At 40.7% G+C, this 22,321-nt stretch overlaps 1 protein-coding gene across 1 annotated transcript in view; it reads left to right on the forward strand.

The window, feature by feature from the left end:
- ZBTB8A (zinc finger and BTB domain containing 8A) overlaps positions 1-22,321 on the forward strand; it is a 55,257-nt gene that overhangs the window by 14,598 nt on the left and 18,338 nt on the right. The window contains exon 2 of the mRNA XM_010836917.1: positions 768-868. The gene's annotated coding sequence lies outside the window, so the exon portion shown is untranslated. The remainder of the gene's footprint in view (positions 1-767; positions 869-22,321) is intronic.

Raw genomic sequence — 22,321 nt, forward strand, 5'->3', positions numbered from 1 at the left:
TTGAGCTGAAACTCCAATACTTTGGCCACCTCATGCGAAGAGTTGACTCATTGGAAAAGACTCTGATGCTGGGAGGGATTGGGGGCAGGAGGAGAAGGGGATGACAGAGGATGAGATGGCTGGATGGCATCACTGACTCGATGGACGTGAGTTTGAGTAAACTCCGGAAGATGGTGATGGACAAGGAGGCCTGGCGTGCTGCGATTCATGGGGTCACAAAGAGTCGGACATGACTGAGCTACTGAACTGAACTGAACTGAACTGAATGGGACTTTGTGAACATATGTAGTAGGACTTTTTCCTCCACTTCCCTGTTAACCATAGAGTTTTAAAGAAATGTTTAACTTTGTAAGTTGAATCTTTAAAGCTATTCTGTTTGGTTTTCTTGCAAATCATATTGATGTCATTTATAGGAAAAGGGTAATAGAACATATGTTGCTGTCTTGGTATTTCATCTGTTGGCCAGCCTTTGAACAGCTGTTGTCTTAAAAAGTTTATTTTATTCTTAAAGTTGAAAAGTATGTTTGCTTTCAGTCAGCCATAATATATTTTAATTTTGGAAATCTTTATTGCAGACTTTAATATGAAGAGGTTCAGGATTCCCACATCTGTTCTGTGCTAGATGATCTGTTTTTACATGCTCAAGAAATGATACTTGATAAATGCTCCTATTTAATTTATTTCCATAAATATTTATGTACCTTAGCAGTCATTTCTGTCTCTTATTACAAATGTTTATTATAAATAGCTCTTTTCTCTTTCTACAGGACAATCCTTCATATACAGACTGCGTCACTTGGACTCTTCTATTTTTATTCTATTCAACCAGCTTAGCAGGGTTTCAAGAACAGTATTTATAAATTTCCAGGTATGAAAAATTTTAATTGTTGATATTAACTGAAATATATAGATAAAAAGAGTTTTTCAATTATAGATTTTATATATCAGAGTAAGTAATTTTATTGCTTGAAAATTCACTATATAAAACATTCAGCATTCTGATCTTGGCTGGGTCTTCCTGCTCACTTATGGCTAAATTTTCAATTCATTGCCCATCTTGTATATATGTATCTCTACCATTGTGCCTTTTAAAAAAAAAATATTTATTTATTTGGCTGTGTTGAGTCTTAGTTGTGGCACGTTGATTCTCTAGTTGTGGCCCATGCGCTCCAGAGTTCACAGGCTTAGTAATTGCAGTTCATGTGGGATCTTAGTTCCCCAATCAGGGGTCAAATTGAAGTCCCCTGCATTGCAAGGTGGATTCTTAACCGATGGACTGCCAGGGGAATCCCTCTTCCATTTGGTTTTAATCAAAGACTCATGTTACATAAGAGCTAGAGATTATCTACACCAATCCCCTCAATTTTCAGAGAAGGAAATGAAACCTAGAAAGGTGAAGTTGCTTGTCCCTGCACATATAGCTAATTTAGTGGCAGAACTCTGATCTCCCAGCTCTTCCAAGAAAGCAATGAAGGACTGTAGCTCATCAGTGACATCCTGCAGCTTTGAAGTCACTTTCTGAATTAATATCCTCCCCACTTTTTTTTTCTCTAGGCTTCACTGCAACTTTTGGGATTTTAGTTCCCTGACCAGGGATTGAACCCCCAGCCCTCAGCAGTGAAAGCTTAGAGTCCTAACCACTGGACCACCAGCAGATTCCCTGGGTTAATACTCTTTTCTGTAAAATGGAGCTAACAATGCCGTCTACCTTCTAGGTCGTGGTGTGTCAGGATTCAGGAGATAGAGCACATTGCTACTATTATTACTGCTGTGCCCCTTCCATTTCTCAATGTGTAGACTGCTTCACTGCTTCTTAAAGCTCCTCACCCTCGGTGTACCTGTCACATGCTCTCCTGATTCTTCTTATATTTCTCTGTCTGTAACTCTGCCTTCTCTTCCCCATTCTGCTCCACAATCAGGGCGGTCCTCCAGCTTCTCCCCGCTGCCCGTATTTCCTCTGAGCCTCTTCTCTATTTGCAGATCTCTCCCACATCACCACCTTCAAGTCTGACGTCCCCTCTGAACTTCAGACTAGGATTTCCAGTAGCCCTCTGGCCACAGCTACCTGATTTCCCACTCACATCAGACAGCATGTACTTAAAACCTAAGTCATTGCTTTTTCCCTAACTTGGCTTTCTTCCTTCTGGCTTTCTAATTTCTGTTAGTGATACTGCTAAACACCACATCACTGGGTTCTCTTTCTTTCTCTCTAGCCTTCCACAGCCAATTACAAATTATGGTACACTTTGGTACAATTAGGCAAGTCGAATAAGAGTTATAAGAGCTCTGGAGACTGCAGTGGGGCTCTCTGAACATAAGCAGTAGAATTTTTCAATCAGCCATCAAGACCCATGGATTTATATCCCATTCGGGTCATTTGTATCTTTTCCTTCCTTCCCATTCCTGCCATCATCACTGTGTTTAGACCAGTAAGCAGATTGACAATTGCAATAGTATAGCTGTTTGTTCACCTAGCACTCGCTTGGTTTGTTCTCTCTTTCTTCCCAGAAATATAACTTCCTGACGTTTCATAATGGAATGTGAGCTTGTCATTTGTTCATGGGACACATGAATCTTGACATAAGTAGACACAGAATATTATTACTCTGTGAGCTCCCAAGATATCTTAATCATGAATTACAACCTAGATCTGGATAAATGTGAGACTGATAGTTAATATTTCACCCACTTGTTTGACACACTTAAAAATTTTTTTAATATATATTCATGTAATTCCAAACTCAGAATGTTAAAAAAGTATACCATATAACGTCTCCCCTCCATCTTTGCCTCTATCTCCCAGATCCCAGCTTGCCTCCAGTTAGCAACCACTGTCCTGGTTTTCCAGAGTTTCCACTTTTTTCCCTTATATTTTTTGGGTGTGTTCTTTGCTTTTTAAAAAGACTTAACTATGTGTATCATGTGTTATATTGGTGTCTTAGTCATCTTTCCATATGACTTTTTTCCTCTACTGATGGACACTTTTCTAGCCTTTTGCTATTGTAGACAGTGCTGCAGTGAATAACTATGTACATGTGTCCCTTCGATCATGTACCAGGATACTAGTGCTGGTGCTCAGTCTCTCAGTCGTGTCCGACTCTTTGCGACCCCATGGACTGTAGCCCGCCAGGTTCCTCTGTCAATGGAATTTCCCAAGCAAGAACACTGGACTGGATTGCCATTTCTTCCTCCAGCGAATCTTCCTGACCCGGGGATTAAGCCCATATCTCTTGCATCTCCTGCACTGGCAGGCGAATTCTTTACTACTTTGCCACCTGGGAAGCCCCATGTACTAGTATGCCTGTAGGATAAATTCCCAGGAGTGAAGTTGCTTGGTCAGAGAATATATGCATTCATCATTTTGAGAACTGTTGCCAAATTGCCTTCCATGGAATGACACCAGTTTATATTCCTACCAGTCAAGATTGAAAGTGCTTACTTTCCCACAGTCTTATCAATATTATCAAATGTTTGGATTTTGTGGCTCATTTGAGAGAGGAAAACTGAAACATCAATATAGTTTTAATTTACATTTATATTTTTATGACTGAAGTTGAACATCCCTTCATATGATATTTGTATTTCTTTTTCTGTGAACTGTTCTTTGTCTTATTTTTTCTTAGGTAATCATTCTTTTCTAGCAAATTTCTTAGAAGCTTAGTGTATATTATGGAGATTGCCATTTCTCTAAAGATGTTTTTGCCATGTTGTCATCTGTCTTTTCCCTTTTTGTGGTATATTTTGTTATACAGAATTTTGTTTTATCTTTATGTCGTCACATGTATCAGTCATTTATGGCTTTTGTATTTTGAGTCATGGTTATAAAGGCCTTTCCCAATTTGAGTTTATAAACCTTCTATATATTTTCTTAGCACTTTTATGGACTTACTTTCACACCTAGGTCTTTGATCCATATGGCATTTATCGTGGTATGAGATTGGGGTATAAAGCCAGCTTATTTTTTTTTTCCAGAAGGCTAAAAATTGTCCCAGTGCCACTTAGTAAATTGCTCATCTTTTTACCATAGGTTCATCATATATTAAATTCCCACATATATTGGGGTGCTTTTCTGGATTTCCTAGTATACTCCACTGGTCTGTCTGTGTCTTTATCATCAGCATCACATCACAGTTTTAATTATTGATGAAGTATATAATATAACTGAATGTCTGTTGGTGCTAATTCCGTCTCTTCATTCTTTTTCAAAATTTAACTGGCTGTTGTATATTTATTTTTCCATAAAACTTTAGCATAAACTTGTATTGATCTTAAAATGACCTACTGGTATTTTTATTATGATCATGTTATATTATAAAATGACTTAGGAAGAATTGACATCTTAATATGTTGAACGTTCCTATTCAAAGAATTTGATTTTCTGTAGTCTTCTGTTGTGTCCTTAGGTTTTTTTTATAAGTCTTATGCATTTCTTGTTAAATTTATTCCTCTGTGTTTTGTATTTTTAATGCTGTTGAAAACGGGAGTCCTTTATTTCATTATATTTCTTACCTGGTATTTTTTTTTTTGCGCACACACACACACACACATATATATATAAGTTAATGAGTTAATGATTTCTAATATGCATTTCATAATCTCCTACCCCCGTTAATACTCTTTTTGTTTGTGGTAATTTTACAGTTGATTCTCTATCATTTTCCAGGTATACAGTCATATCCACAAACAGTGGTAATTTCACCTCCTACTTTCTAGTTCTTTCTCTAGTTTCTTTCTCAAGTCTTATTGCATTGGCTAATGTCCCCAGAACAATGTTAAATAATATGTAGTGGGAATAGATGGCATCCTTGTTCTGTTGCTGACTTTACTGGGTAACTTCTATTAAATGCTAGGTTTGGGGCTAAAATAGATATATTTTTATCAGGAACAAACTTTTAATAGATTATAGATCAGACTCTGTGCCATAAAATGGAGATTAAAAAAATAAAATGACTATAACTATACCTGCCTTCAAAGAGTTTGTAGGAAAAGATAGGTACAAAAATTAGTGTGAAAGGTGTCACAGTAAAATTATGTACAGTTCACAACAGGGACACACAAAAAAGGCGATATTCAATCAGCTTGAATCCCATGTCAAGAGAAAATTCTAAAGAACAGTGTACTCAAAACATATTGGCTTAGTTTGCCTTTGAAATGTTTTCATTGAGTTAATTATAGAATGTCCTTGACTTTAAAGTCAGGATATAGGGAAAGTCATGTAAATAACCTTTGTTATCCCTGCCCTGCAAATATAGGCTCATTATTACCATTTTTCTAGATTATATATATATACATTAATATACAATATTTGTTTTTTTCTTTTTGACTTCACTCAGTATAACAGGCTCTAGATTAATCCACCTCACTAGAACTGACTCAAATTTGTTCCTTTTTATGGCTGAGTTGGAGAAGGCAATGGCACCCCAGTCCAGTACTCTTGCCTGGAAAATTCCCATGGATGGAGGAGCCTGGTAGGCTGCAGTCCATGGGGTCGAGAAGAGTCAGACACGACTGAGCGACTTCACTTTCACTTTTCACTTTCATGCATTGGAGAAGGAAATGGCAACCCACTCCAGCGTCCTTGCCTGGAGAATCCCAGGGACAGAGGAGCCTGGTGGGCTGCCGTCTATGGGGTCGCACAGAGTCAGACACAACTGAAGCGACTTAGCAGCAGCAGCAGCAGCATGGCTGAGTAATATTCCATTGTATGTGTGCAGGGCAGTAATAAAGACATATAGATACAGCAGGGGATGGAAAGGGTGGGACAAATTGAGACAGTAACATTGAAACATATACATTATGGTATGTAAAGTAGCAGGAAGTTGCTATATAACACAGGGAGCTCATGACAGCCTAGAAGGGTGGAATGAGGTGAGGGGTGGAAGGGAGGTTCAAGAGGGAGGGGATATATGTATACTTCTGGATGATTCACATCATTGTACAGCAGAAACCAACTCAACATTGTAAAGCAATTATCTTCCAATTAAAAGTAAATTAAAAATAAAAAAGAACCTTGTTAGTTCAGTAAGGACATTAGTGAAGATATTTATTGAATGTCTCAAACATTAAATCAGTGCTGGGCTTCCCTGGTGGCTCAGTTGGTAAAGAATCCATCTGCAATGCAGGAGACCCAGGTTCAATCCTTGGGTGGGGAAGATCCTCTGGAGAAGGAAATGGCTACCCACTCTAGTATTCTTGGCTGGAAAATCCCATGGGCAGAGGAGCCTGGCTGGCTACAGTCCATGGGTTGCAAAGAGTCAGACACAACTGAGCGACTGAACCACCACCACCACACACATAGACATGGTCTCTCCTCATGTGATTATTACAGTGTAGCAGGGAAACACACATCCAAGCAGGCAAATAAAATGCCTTCCAGCAGTTGCCATGGCATACATGTATACAGTGCAGTGGGTCCTGGAAGAAATAGCAATTAGCATGAACCCAGGAAAGTCAAGGAAAGCTTCCCAAGTGATGCTGTGTTTGAGCTGACTCTGAAGGAAGAGTATGAGCTTCTCAGACTGAGAAGGGTAGTTTTAATTGTAGCATAGGAACAATATATAAAAAGCTTGGCAGCATGAAGGGTATAGTGTACCTGGGAATGGCATAGATCTTAAGAGTGGGAGGTAGGTAGCTGGAAGGAGATGAGCATACAGAGATTGGCAGAAGTTGGGTCCCAAGGGATATTAAATCCATTTGTAGAAATATGGACTTTATCAAGGAGGCAGGAAGGAGCACTAAAGAATTTTAAACAGGAGAATCTGGAAAGATCACATACTTCAGGACGGATTGAAGGGTAAAAGATAAAAGGCAAGGAGACCAGTTAGGAAGTTTATTGTATTGGTCCGAATATTCTCTATAACGACATTTAATGCCCTCAGAAGAATTCACATACAGATTCCTCCTAGAAGTTAGCGCCAGAAAAATGCTCATTTCATAGTGGGCAAATGTTGCGAGCATTATATAAATTGTTTTTATTTCTGTTTTGTTTTGGTTTTTGCCTTGGATTACAGTACAAATGGTGCTCAGTGTAAACCTACAGAAACCATCTCATCTCCATGTAAAATTTCTAATTTCTATTGTAAAATATGTTTCATATATATGTATTTAAAACTACTTTAAAAAGGATGTATGATCATTTTGGAAAATATACACAAATGTAATGAAAAAATATAAATTCCTGACATCATCTATTGCCACTGCTCACCAGCTGTTTCCATCCTAAATCAATGACATTCTACCTCCATCTCAACTGCAAAAAGAACTCGTTACTTTGCAAGGGGGCAAATTCTGTGTTGAGCAGCTTAACCTGGTATTACTCAAAATAGTTTTTTGGTTTTTTTACCAAAACATTAAGATATACTACATTTTACATCTTGACCAGGACTTACCTGGTAACTCAGCTGGTAAAGAATCTGCCTACAATGCAGGACACCCTGGTTCAATTCCTGGGTCAGGAAGATCCCCTGGAGAAGGAATAGGCTACACACTCCAGTATTCTTGGGTTTCCCTGGTGGCTCAGATGGTAAAGAATTGGCCTGTAATGCAGAACACCTGGGTTTGATCCCTGGGTTGGGAAGATCCCCTGGAGGAGGGCATGGCAACTCACTCCAGTATTTTTGCCTGGAGAATCCCCATGGACAGAGGAGACTGGCAGGCTACAGTCCATGGGATCCCAAAGAGTTGGACACGATTGAGCGACTAAACACAGCACATCTTGACCTATACACACCTAGGATGCTGTATATTAATCTCTCTCTATCTGAAACAGAAAAATCAGGTAAGAATTCTTACTACTTGCAATAAGCTCTAATATTTTAAATTCTATTTTGTGTTCTTTAAAATCCTGCTTGTACCCACTAAATTGATTTCACAGCCCACTAATGGACCGAGATAAACAGTAAAATAACCACCAACTTAAAACTTTCCAAACCTTAGTTTGCTTGCATATAAATATGAAGGCACTAGATCAAGACATCTGAGTTCAAAAAATCCCATCAAGTTCTCATTTTTAAGAAACTGTTCTTCATGTTGAGTTAACATCTGCTTCCTTTGAGTCCTATCCATTGGTCCATTTTGCTTTTCAGAACCACACTGAAACATTTATTCAACAAATATGACTGAGCACCTGTGTGCCAGACATGCTCTGTGCTAGGGGTGCTGAACAGTCAGCCCTTGTGGAACTTAAGGTTCTAGTGATCAGTCCAGAGGACTCGTCTGCCGGAGCTGCTGGAAGAATAATTCTGCTTCCTCTTCCACGTAATTGTTCTTCAATATTGGAAGACAACTATCATGTTTCCTTTTAATCTTTTCTCCTAGTTTCTAAACTGACATAGTTTCTATTGACAACAGCTGTTGAGTCATAGTGATCAACTGAAACTTCCCATACTAAAGATGGACTTGCCAAGGTAACCTCTAATAGTGATATTGAAGCAAAGATTTGTTTAAAGTTGGGGAACAAGTTATGTGAAGATCTGGGTGAGGAGGGTTCCTGACACAGGGGCTATCAGGAGTGCATTGGCACGTTGGGAAACATCGAGACCATTGAGGCTGGAGCTAGGGGAGGTAGGGGATGGGAGGGAAGGTCTTGCAGTCCTGTTAGATGAGGGTAATGATTTTGGAATTCTTTCTGAAAGAAACCTCTGGAGGTTTTGAGAAGAGGAATGAGATGACATGACTTGTATTTTAGCAGATCCCTCTGGTAAGAGCAGGGCCAGAAAGAAAGCCAAGGCATTAGTCTGTTTATTCGAGTGTTCTTTTATGATCCTCCTTATAGAGTTTTATCATATGCTTCTTAAACTTCCTGCATATTTCTTAAGATATTTAATTTTAACAATTTTGCGAGAACCTTTCATTGCATTGGATAGCTAGCTACTCATTTTTGTGTGTTCACTTTGTGTGTTTTATAACTGGATATCTTCATATATTCTCTTGTTTCTAGGAGTGTTTTTTTTTTTTTTACTTTATTAAGGTATAATTTACATACAATAAGAGGTATGGTGTTTTAAGTGTACAAGTTCAATGGGTTTTGATATGTATTCATGTGTAACAATCACCAAAAATAAGATAGAACATTTCTATCACCCAGAATTTCCCTCTTATTTCCCCTTGCCCCCAATGCCTTTTATCAGTCTGCTTTCTGTCACTCTACATTAGTCTTGCCCATTTCCAGAATTTCATGTGACTGGAATCACACACTGTTGACTCTTTTGTATCTAGCTTTTTTTGTTGAGGCTAATGCTTTTGAGATTCATTCATGTCATTTTATGTATCAGAGGTGTGTTCTTTTCTGTTGCTCACTGCTATTCTTTGGTATGGATGTACCACAATTTATCCATTCACCAGTTGATGGACATTTCTTTCTAGATGAGGATGAATGTGAATGAAGCAGCTCTAATTTCTTGTACAAACCTCTTTGTGGACATATATTTTCATTTCTCTAGGGTAAATACTTAGGAGTAGAATTCTTGGGTCCTGGAGTAGGTTTAACTTTACTGGAACTGCTAAACAGTTTTCCAAAGTAATTGTACCATTTTGCATTCCCACCAGTGGTGTGTGAGATCCAGTTTCTCCACATCCTTGTCAACACTTGGTACTGTCAGCCTTTTTAGTTTTAGCCATTACAGTGGGTGTGTAATGACGTTTCATTTTTCATTGTGTATTTCCCTAATGGTTAATGATATTGAACATTTTTTCATGAGCTAATTTGTGTGTCTTTTAGTGAAATATCAGTTCAAATCATTTGCCAATGAGTTGTTTGTCCTCTTAGTGAGTTTTTTGAAGTCTTTATCTATTCTAGATACAAGTCTTTAAAAATATTTATTTATTTATTTATGGCTGTGCTGGGTCCTCGTTGCTGTGTGAGGACTTCCTCTAGTTGCGGAGAGTAGGGGCCACTCTCTAGTTGCAGTGCGTGGGCTTCTCATTGTGGTGGTTTCTCTTGTTGTGGAGCATGAGCTTTAGGGTGTGTGGGCTTCAGTAGCCGCTGCACGTGGGCTCAGTAGTTCCGGCTCCTGGGCTCTAGAGCACAGGCTCAGTAGTTGTGGCGCACAGGCTTAGTTACCCACAGCGTGTGGGATCTTCCTGGGCCAGAGATCAAACCCACATCCCATGCATTAACAGGCAGATTCGTAACCACTGGACCACCAGGGAAGTCCTGTCTTTCACTTTAGATTGGACTGATCCTGACATGTCCCAGATCATTTGACCTCTGAAAATGTCAATGAGGAGGCAAAACTCTCAGTCTTCACGGTATTCGTCTCCTACCTTCTAGCATACATTTTTCTTACTAAGGTATCTAAGATACTTGCTACTTTCTTCTTATTACGTTCAATCAGCATTATAATATCTATGTAGTGAACTGTTGTCCCTGATAGGTGAAAACAAACTGCTACTAATCCATATAGAGACAAAACATCTCTCAAGTCAATGGCTGTATTCCAAGGGCCTGGTACCATGTTGATTTGCTTCAATAGAAAGATCACATCTGGAACAACAGCTACAATCAGAATTACCCAGTGACTAAGCAAAATGCTTAGTCACTGGGTAATTCTGATTGTACTAATCCCACTCCAGTACTCTTGCCTGGAAAATCCCATGGATGGAGGAGCCTGGTAGGCTGCAGTCCATGGGGTCGCTGAGGGTCGAACACGACTAAGCAACTTCACTTTCACTTTTCACTTTCATGCATTGGAGAAGGAAATGGCAACCCATTCCGGTGTTCTTCCCTGGAGAATCCCAGGGACAGGGGAGCCTGGTGGGCTGCCGTCTACAGGGTCACACAGAGTCGGACACGACTGAAGTGACTTAGCAGTAGCAGCAGTAAGCATACTAATGGAAACGGAAATGGCAACCCATTCTAGTATTCTTGCCCGGAAAATTCCACGGACAGAGGAGCCTGGTGGGCTACAGTTCATGGGGTCACAAAGAATCAGACATGACTGAATGACGAACAAGCATACTAAAATCTACAGTCAGTGCCCAAGACCTGTCCACCTTCTGCAGAGGCCAGAGAGGCAGATTAAATGCAGAAGTGATAGGAATCACTACCCTAACATCTTTGAAGCCTTTGATGGTGACACTAATCTCTGTATATTTCCAAGTATTGGTTTTGGTTTATGCTGGTAGGAAAGGAAAGTTAAGAATTTCTATTTGTTCCAAAGTCTCCGAGTCGTATCCAACTCTTTGCGACCCCAGGGACTGTAGCCCCCCAGGCTTCTCTGTCCATGGAATTCTCCAGGCAAGAATACTGGAGTGGGTAGCCATTCCCTTCTCAAGGAGATCTTCCCAACCCAGGGATTGAACCCTGGTCTCCCACATTGCAAGCAGATTCTTTACTGTCTGAGCCACCAGGGAAACCCAAGAATACTGGAATGGGTAGACTATCCCTTCTTCAGCGGATCTTCCCAACCCAGGAGTCGAACTGGGATTTCCTGCATTGCAGGTGGATTCTTTACCAGCTGAGTTACCAGGGAAGCCCGTTATCATAATAGCTCCCATACCATGATCAGCAAGCTACAGTGGGGTTTTTGCCAGTTGCTAAGTAGGGTTTTTGGAAATGTATTTCAGAAATAGGAAAAATAACCATAGGATGAGATAAACACAGGCCAGAACTCCATTAATATTGCCTCAATAAATGCCTACTTTGATTGGTGGATCACAATGGCGTTTTGGGTACCCTGGGATTAACACACATTCAGAACCAGTATCTCTCAGTCCCTGAAAAATCTAGATAGTTCCTTTCTCCTAGTGTCCAGTCATTCTAGTAAATGGCTTCACTTACGTTCATTTAGTAATGACCTACTAGGACATTATTTCAGGTCCCTTGAGGAAGACTCAGAGGAGATTTTTAATATGTACTTGTGGGAATGTAGTGTCCTTCTTCAATCAAATGTTCTATAAATCCAGTTCTGTAAAGCAGTTTAGGTCTGAGTTATCGATGGCAGGCTATCATATTCCAATATGACAAACCAAATCAGATTCCTAAAAAAAAATCCAAAATACAAATCAGATTCCTGCTCAGTAGACCTAGAGTTTCTGTTTGGTGGTTGGTTGGTTTCTTGTTATATAGACCAAGTTAATACTTTAGTAAGCTGTTTGTTTAGACAGTTCCCAGAGACAGCGAGATCAGTTAGCCATCACCAAAGATCCATCCCTGCTCTTGTTGTTTAGTCACTAAGTCACGTCCAACTCTTTGTGACCCCATGGACTGCAGCATGCGAGGCTTCTCTGTCCTCCACTATCTCTCAGAGTTTGCTCAGATTTATGTCCATTGAGTCAGTGATACTATCTAACCATCTCATCCTCTTCCAGTCCCTTCTTCTTTTGCCTTCAGTCTTTCCCAGCAAGAAGGCCTTTTCCAATGAGTCGGCTCTTTGCATCAGGTAGCCAAAGTATTGGAGCTTCAGCTTTAGCACCAGTCCTTCCAATGAATATTCAGGGTTGATTTTCTTTAGGATTGACTGGTTTGATCTCCTTGCTGTCCAAGGAACTCTCAAGAGTCTTCTCCAGCACCACAGTTTGAAAGCATCAGTTCTGCAGTGCTCAGCTTTCTTTATGGTCCAACTCTCACATCCATACGTGACTACTGGAAAAACCATGGCTTTGATTATGTGGATCTTTATCAGCAGAGTGATGTCTCTGCTTTTTAATAAGATATTCTAGCTTTTCTTGTCATAGCTTTCATTCCAAGGAGCAAGCGTCTTTTAATTTCATGGCTGCAGTCACCACCCACAGTGATTTTGGAACCCAAGAAAATAAAATCTGCTACTATTTCCACTTTTTCCCTTTCTATTTGCCATGAAATGATGGGACTGGATGCCATGATCTTAGTTTTTTTTAATCTTGAGTTTCAAGCCAACTTTTTCATTCTCGTCTTTCACGCTCATCAAGAGTCTCTTTAGTTTCTCCTCAGCTTCTGCCCAGTATTCTTGCCAGGAGAATTCCTTGGACAGAGGAGGCTGGTGGGCCACAGTCCATGGGGTTGCAAAGAATCGGACATGACTGAGCGACTACACTTTGACTTTTTCACTTTCTGCCATTAGAGTGATATCATCTGCATATCTGAGGTTGTTGATATTTCTCCTGGCTTGACTCCAGGAGAGTCTTGACTCATCCAGCCTGGCATTTCACATGATGTACTCTGTATATAAGTTAAATAAGCCAGGGTGACAATATATAGCCTTGATGTACTCTTTTCACACACAAAGGCTATAGTGTAGTAGTGAAGCAAAAGTAGGTGTTTTTCTGGAACTCTTTTGCTGTCTCCATGATCCAATGAATGTTGGCAATTTGATCCCTGCTGTATACTATGGTAATCATATGCACATCATCACCAGCATTTAACCACTGTCACCTGGCCTTTGCCACTCTGGGATCTTATCATCCCATTTCAGTGAGGACTTTTTCTTCTGTCATCCCCATCCTACAGATGATAACCTCCATATCTAAGTGAAGGAAGTGTCTTCTGGACATTTGGGTTTCTTCCTCTACATTCCAGAATTTTTGGCATCTCAACTTCATTGAATATAGTTCACTCTTGAGTTCAAGTTGTGGTCAGCCAGTGAAACATTTTTAGAGACATTCCTAAGTGCTTTAACTCACTAACAACTCTTCCTGCATGATAATTTTACATTATCCTCCCTGGGAAATACTGGGATCTGACTCTGGCCATGGTCTGGTGGTAGTGCGAAGTAGGGAGGTGTGTCTGGAGGAAAATTGGCATCTCCTTGCAAAGTAGTTGCCTCAGGTGAGTTTCTTCTGTCTTGAGGGAAAGGAAGGCTGATCTCCTCAGACTAAGAAGGACAGGCAGCTTCCTTGGTGAGGGAGGCTCTTGGGAATTTAGAGGTTCAAGGTTCTCAGAATCTATTCAGATGTTCCCATTCCGCATCTTAGGGTCTCCCTCACCATCAGTGCCTGTTGCATCAGAGACTTGGTCAGGATGTTAAAAAAACCTGTGTTGTTATTTTGCAACCTACACATTTGGGGTCTAATTTTCAGCTATATGAGCCATGTGATTTCATAGAGAGCTTCGTTTAGGGTCATCATCAAAGTTCTCTGATTCTCTGATGGTGACTTGAGTTTAAAGACTGGAACTTATCATTTCCTCTCTCTAAGTGCTTCAATACAGTCAGAAGCAGATGGTCTCCCAAGTCCTTGTAGTCATCATTACTATCGTGATGGTCAAATGCAGCAGCCACTTGGTCTCCCAAAGCATTGCCTTTGATTGGACTTCATCCTAAGCAAACATGAGTGATGAGGTAGGTAATCATAATGCCACTACATTTCCATTTTCCATTGACAGTAAGCCCATCACTCTGTTCAAGCTCAAACAGTCAGCAAACCAATCCCCAAGTCCTATTGTGGAGGGTCTATTTCCTGGGACCTTTTCTGTTGTTAAGATTGTATGGTAAGAGTCCTATCCAGAAAACGCAAGTCATTCCAGATATTCCAAACAGAGATAATATACTACAGGAAATTGCAAGGGTGTGGGAATGTCTGGAAGAGCACAAATCAGGTTGGGGACTGGAGGAACAAAAAAGAAGAAGGAGATGATACTCAGAGACCACAAGGGCTTGAGAGTTCACAAGCCCTTAAAGCGCAACCCACAAGCGTGTGCTGCCTGCTGCCCTTCTGGAGACACAGTCAGTCTTGGATCTGCTGAAGAGTTGCCACCTCAATCAGAACTTGAATCACCAAAAAGATTCTGTATCTGCCTCAGCTGCTGTCCAGAATCATCCCATCGTGCTACTATTACAACTGTGAGAGCTAGAAGCTGGAAATTTCTCTCTTCCTCCGGTCTTCTGTTTCCATTCTGACCCATTTAGCATAGCTTACAGGAAATTAACTGATGAGAGATCCTGGGTCATGAGATTTCAGACTCTCGGCCCCAGACTCTACTTATCAGAACATAGCGGAATACAAAAGGGCAGTTGTTTGACTTAAATAGGTATGCAATAGGTAAAAATGATCAGTTCAGTTCAGCTCAGTCCAGTCGCTCAGTCGTGTCTGACTCTTTGCGACCACATGAACCACAGCATGCCAGGCCTCCCCGTCCATCACCAACTCCCAGAGTCCACCCAAACCCATGTCCATTGAGTCGGTGATGCCATCCAACCATCTCATCCTCTCTCGTCCCCTTCTCCTCCTGCCTTCAATCTTTCCCAGCATCAGGGTCTTTTCAAATGAGTTAGCTCTTCGCAAGCAGGTGGCCAAAGTATTGGAGTTTCAGCTTCAACATCAGTCCTTCCAGTGAACACCCAGGACTGATCTCCTTTAGGATGGACTGGTTGGATCTCCTTGCAGTCCAAGGGACTCTCAAGAGTCTTCTCCAACACCACAGTTCAAAAACATCAATTCTTCAGTGCTCAGCTTTCTTTATGGTCCAACTCTCACATCCATACATGACCACTGGAAAAACCATAGCTTTGACTAGACGGACCTTTGTTGACAAAGTGATGTCTCTGCTTTTTAATATGTTGTCTAGGTTGGTCATAACTTTCCTTCCAAGGAGTAAGCATCTTTTAATTTCATGGCTGCAATCACCATCTGCAGTGATTTTGGAGCCCAGAAAAATAAAGTCAGCCATTGTTTCCCCATCTATTTGCCATGAAGTGATGGGACTGGATGCCATGACCTTAGTTTACTGAATGTTGAGCTTTAAGCCAACTTTTTCACTCTCCTCTTTCACTTTCATCAAGAGGTTCTTTAGTTTTTCTTCACTTTCTGCCATAAGGGTGGTGTCATCTGCATATCTGAGGTTATTGATATTTCTCCCAGCAATCTTGATCTTTATTCCAGCTTGTGCTTCATCCAGCCTAGCGTTTCTCACGATGCACTCTGCATATAAGTTAAATAAGCAGGGTGACAATATACAGCCTTGAAGCCTTGACATACTCCTTTTCCTATTTGGACCCAGTCTGTTGTTCCATGTCCAGTTCTAACTGTTGCTTCCCGACCTGCATATAGGTTTCTCAAGAGGCAGGTCAGGTGGTCTGGTATTCCCATCTCTTTCAGAATTTTCCACAGTTTATTGTGATCCATACAGTCAAAGGCTTTGGCATAGAAGGTTCAAGCTGGTTTTAGAAAAGGCAGAGGAACCAGAGATCAAATTGCCAGCATCCACTGGATCATTGAAAAAATGATCAGTACAGAAACCAAAATCTGTTGCCTTAGTTACGAAAGCCTGGCAAGAGCAAAGAACAAACTTACTCAACCCTAGATGGGTAGGTTAAGGAAAAACAGCAATTTCTCCTGCTTGTCAGATGCTATAGTCTAGCAATGCACAGTTTCACCAATACAAATCCAGTGAATATTTATTATCTACTATGGGTGAAGCTCAGTTTATCTTGTGATACTTTAATCTTGTGATTTGAGTGAAAAGTATAAATCAGAGTAGATTAAAAATCAGATAAACATTTTTATATTTAATGACTGTAATTCTACCATATTACCCCATCCTCATCATTTTCACAAATAGTGATATTTACTTAGAGACCAGAGGCATCCGTAATGAGCTCCCTTACTACTCCCTTCTCAGGGAGTACACTTGGTACACTTTGTCACTGTCTCTTCCTATTGCAAAGAGGGAATCCACTCCTCCCATCCCTCACTAATCCTTTCTAATAGTAACCATTTTAATGTGTTCTCAATCTCTTCCTGTTTCATTTGGAAGTTTATTTCTTCAGTTAATCTTTTTTTTTTCTTTACAAAATATTCAAATTCTTCAGCCTTGATCCCATTTTCCCTTACTATCACTTCCTCCCTTATTCTCTTTCCCTTTACAGCAAAACTCTGAAAAGAGTTGTGTGTGCTTCTTTCTCTCATCCTATTCTCCCTTAAACGCACCCTAACACACACATACACACACACTCTACTGATAAATCCAGTGGTCAACCCTTCGTCCTCATCTTACCAAAACTAACACATTTGATCTACTCTTTCTTCCTTGAAATGCTTTCTTCCCCTCTAGGATATTTCTTTTTATCTTTCTGGCTTTCCTCTCAGGTATCTTTGCTTGGTCCTCTTCATCTCTGTGTTCTCTAAATGTTAAGAGTGCCAAGGACTTGTATCTGTTCTATGTAGTCTCCTCCTTTGTAATCACATCTAATCTCATGACTGTAAATACCATCTATATGCTGATGGTTCCCAATCTTATATCCCCAGCCTGGACCTATTTTCTTAACTCTACTCATGTGCCCAGCTGCCCACTCTTCATCTCTTATTGGATGAATAACGGGACATGTTAAAGTTAACATGTCCAAAATTGAGCTCCAGGTCCCAGCCCCTACCACCTGGTTCTCACCTCGTCTTTCCCATTTCAACAAATGGCAAGTCCCTTTTGCCAGTACTCAGGCCGTAAAACTTGGAGTCATCCATGATCGTTCTCTCTCTCTTCCTTGCCGTATGTTTGTTACCTAGTTGTGTGTGTGTGAATTACCTCCTTCCTTTTATCTATTGGAGTCTTTTCATTAAGCCCCTGGAACTCAGTCTCCATCCTGTCGTGAAAGTATACTTTTCTTTTCAGGACCGGAGTACATAGCTCTAGGAGTTCATCTGCCAACTTGAGGTATTTCACTTTAGGGAAGAGTCATGTGGCTGCCCTTTGACACAGTCTGTTGCTAAAATCATTCCCCAGTTCTCCGCCTTTTCAGAGGTCCTCTGTTCTTTCTTCTGCTTTTCGAAACAGTGTTCAAGTCTCTGCAGTCAGGAGAAGATAATTTTCCACTTTACTTTCACTGTTAACATCCTCCCACTCCCCATCAACTCTCAGTGAGGAGCCTGTTTAAATTTGTACACAGTGACTACTGTTTGCAACTCTTAACAATACTGATGCTCACTTTGAATGTCTACAAATTGCCTGCATAGCAAATTCTTGTTGAAACTTAGACTGAAAAAGAAAATCTGTTTCTCCCCCAAGGAATTAACTTTTATTAAATCTTTTAAAAATAGAATTAGTGTTTATGTAAGACATGTCTGAAAAAGAACTGGCAATGACTTGGTCATCAATTTATCTTTCCTCTGTGAAACTAACTTTGATTCCTTTCAGGGTTAAGAATGGATTTTAAAGAATAGTTACACTAATAGTTAGATGAAAGTTAACAAAGAATTCAGAATCTTCAGATATAACATAAGATGAGATTATTTGGTTACAAGTTAAAAGGAAAACCACCTCAGATTGCCTTAAGGAAAAGGACATTTATTGGCTCAAGTAACTTAAAAGTCCAAGGATCGATATAGCTTAAGGTATGACTGAGCCTAGGGCTGGGGTCAGTGAAAGGAGCCTGTGTCTGGTTTTGTTTGTTTGATTTGGGGCCACATTGCACAGCATGTGGGATCTTAGTTCCGGACCAGAGGTTGAACTGGAGCCCCCTGTGTTATAAATGTGGAGTCTTAACCACTGGACTGCAAAGTAAGTCCCCTGTCTGTGTCTGTTTTTGTAAATAAAGCTTTATTGGCACACAGCTATGCTCATTCCTTCTCATATTGTCTAGATCTTTTTATGCTCTGAGTTGAGCAACATAGTGGTGAAGCTGAATAGTTGTGAAAGAGATCTATGACCCACTATGATTTATGGGTTTTTCCCCCAAACCTCAAGTCCCACAAGAGTGCCCCTATTTCAGATGCTAATCACAAGTCAGATTGCCCCTATTTCAGATGCTTATCACAAGTCAGATTGTTCCCTATGCTTCTGACCAAGTGGCTATAAATCAGAGATTCCCAGGACCCCCGCCTTGCTTAATCTGCGAGAGTGGATCACAGAATTCAGAAAACTGGTTAACTTACCGGTTCATTACAAAGGGTATTAAGCGGTCATGAATCAACAACTGGATAAAGAGAGACATAGGACAAAGTGCTGAAACCAGGAGCTTCTGGCCTGTGGAGTTTGGAGCTGGCAAGTGGGTGAGTTCTGGCTCACTAGCCTGCAAGTTCAGAACCCCATCCTTCTTGGTTTTTATGGAGGCTTCATCACATAGGTGTGGTTGATTAAATCACTGGCCATTGGTGATTGATTGAACCTCCAGCCCCTCTCTCCTCTTCAGAGGTCATGAGGTGGGACTGTTAATCCACTAATTGTTCTCCCTGGCAATCTCCCATTCTTTAGGGGACTTCCAAAAGTTACTTTATTGGGACTTCCCTGGTGGTCTGGTGGTTAAGACCCAGCACTCCCAATGCAGGGGGCTCAAGTTTGATCTCTGGTCAGTGAAGTTGATCCCGAATGCTACAACTAAGATTCAGTGCAGCCAAATAAATAGTCAAAAAATGTCACCGTATTAACATAAACTCAGTTATGGTTGAAAGGGACTTGTTATAAGTAACAAGATCCCCATATCACCTTCATGGCTCTGATATGATTTCAAATAATATAACACAAGATGCTCCCATTTCTCTCACCGCTTAGAAAATTCCAGGGGTTTGGAGAACCGTGAGCCAGGAACCATGGACAAAGTCCAAAATACATATTTATTATAAATCACATTTTCACACCCACAAACCCTGAAATATTTCCCATCTGGCCCTTTACAGAAATGAATGACCAGCCTCTGGTCTAGAGAAAAATGATGTCAGTTAGATCTGGTCTGTTTCTCTGCTCTGCTTTCCCCAGTGTTGATCCCTTCTCATGTAGGTTCTCTTATGGTGGCAGAAAATCTGCATAGCTCCAGGCTCACATCCTCATAAGATTGGTCTTCTTTCCTAGTTGTCCAATAAAAAGTGCTAAGACTTGCTTTGATTGAACCTCCTTTTGTGGCCTTGTTTGATATGTCCATCCCCAAACCAATAACTGGCCATGGGAATGCAGTACTCTGATTTGCCAGGTTAAGGTCACAAGTTGCCCTCTGGAGTGATGAGTCGAGTAAGTATCTTCCAGACCCGTAAGAACTGAAGGGTTGATCTTCTTAAGAAAAGTTGAGGAGCTATTTCCAGAAGAAGGTATTGTAGGGGGAGTAGTAGGAATAGCATAATGAGTAAACAGAAGGGAAATTACATAACAGGCCAGTAACCAAAAGTGCCCTTTGATACAGTTAGAATAGCAACTTTTAAATAGCTACAGCTTCTTCTGTTAATACGGAAACAAATACTTTCCCTTTTCACCAATTCATTTTTTTTTTAAATATTTATTTATTTGGCTGTGCCGGGTCTTAGTTGTGGCACACGAGATCTTCAGTCTCGGTTGCCACAGGCAGAATATTTAGTTGCAGCATGCAAACTCTTAGTTGCAACATGTGAGATCTAGTTCCCTGACCAAGGATCGAACTTGGGACCCCTGCATTGGGAGCATAGAGTCAACCATTGGACCACTAGGGAAGTCCCTCACCAATTCATTTTAAATCAAGATTTAGGTCAACTAAGTGAAATTACTGTTTTTATTTATTACAGTTTGATATTGGCAATTTCGTGCAGTTTATATTAGCTTCCTAGTGTGGGCTACAACAAAGCACCACAAAGTGGGTGGATTAAAACAACTGAAATTTATTCTGTCAGTCTGGAGATTGGAAGTCAGAAACCAAAGTGTCAGCAGGGCCACACTCCCTCCAAAGGCTCCAGGGAGAATCCTTCCAGCTTCTGGTGGTTGCAGGTATTCCTTGACTTGTAGTTGAGTAACTCCAGTCTCTACCTCTTCACGTGGCTTTCTTCCTTGCGTGTATTTATGCATCCTCTCTTCTTGGTGTAAGGACACCAGCCATTGGACTCAGGGCCCAACCTAATCCAGTACGGGCTTCCCAGGCAGTGCTAGTGGTAAAGAACCCGCCTGCCAATCCAGGAGACATAAGAGACACGGGTTTGATCCCTGGGTCAGGAAGATCCTCTGGAGGAAGGCATGGCAACCCACTCCATTATTCTTGCCTGGAGAATCCCATGGACAGAGGAGCCTGGAGAGCTACAGTCCATGGGGTCACAAAGAGTCGGACATGACTGAAGTGACTTAGAACACATGCTCTAATCCAGTATGAGTTCATCCTAATTATATCTGCAGAGACCTTCTTTCCAATAAGGTTACATCCTGAGGTTCCAGGTAGACATGGATTTTGAAGGGACAGTATTCAACCCACTACTTGGTTTATACATATATTATTGGAGAATTGAAAAAGCACAAGATTTATCTTTTCAGCCTCTAAATAAGTAGAAAAATAAAGACTGGGTTAATGTGTATTCTGGGAATGCAAAGATGATTCAATATCCAAAAAATCCATTAGTGTAATGTATCATTTTAATAGATTGTTAAGGGTTGAATTGTGTTCCTCCTAAAAAGATATATTGAAGTCCGAACCTACAGTACCCTCTTTGAAAATAGGGTTGTTACAGGTGTAATTAATTAAGATGAGGTCATACTGGAGTATGGCTCTTTCATTCAAAATGACTAGGGTCCTTATAAGGAGACATTGTGACTATACAGGAGAGATCTCCCTGTGGAGACACAGAGACACACAGGGAGAAGATAGCCCTGTGAAGATGGAGAAAAGGTTGAGGTTCTGCAGCCACAAGCTGGGGAACACTTGGGGCCACCAGAAGACAGGGAAAAGCAAAGGATTCCTCTCTTAAAGATTTCAGAGGGAGCCTGGCCCTGCTGGTTTGATTTCAGATCTCTAGACTCCAGACTGTGAGACAGTATGTTTCTGTTGTTTTAAGTCACCCAGTTGATGGTATTTTGTTACAGCAGCCCTAGGGAAACCAATAGCCAGATAAAGAGAAAAAAGCATATAAATACAGAATAAGCATTCAATACAATTTAGCACTCATTTATGATACCAATTTTTAATTAATTTATTTGTTTGTTTACTTTTGGCTGTGCTGGGTCTTTGTTGCTGCTCGGGCTTTTCTGTGGTTGTGATGAGCGGGGGCTTCTCTCCACTGGCAGTGTACGGGCTTCTCACTGTGCTGGCTTCTCTTGTTGTGGAACATGGGATCTGGACTGACGGGCTTCAGGAGTTGCTGCACATGGGCTCAGTCGTTGCAATTCCTTGGCTCCCGAACACAGGCTCAATAGTTGTGCCCAGGCTTAGTTGCTCTATGGCACGTGGAATCCTCCCGGATCAAGGATAAAACCCCTGTCTCCTGAATTGGCAGGTGGATTCTTTTACCACTGAACCACCAGAGAAGACCCTAAACATTCTTAATGGTAAGATTTTAGCAGCATTTCCACTCAGCCCATGAAGCCTACTAGCCCATTCACTATAGCAATAAAACCTATAAGCAACACAAATAAATCTAACAAAAAACATTCAAGATCATAAAGAAAATGAGGAAACATTACTGAAGCATATGAAAGAAGACCTAAACGTGTGGTGATTATACCATATTCATGGATAATAAGACAATATTAGAG

This window comes from Bison bison, unplaced genomic scaffold, assembly GCF_000754665.1.
Source record: "Bison bison bison isolate TAMUID 2011002044 unplaced genomic scaffold, Bison_UMD1.0 scf7180017864068, whole genome shotgun sequence".
NCBI classification, from domain to species: domain Eukaryota; kingdom Metazoa; phylum Chordata; class Mammalia; order Artiodactyla; family Bovidae; genus Bison; species Bison bison.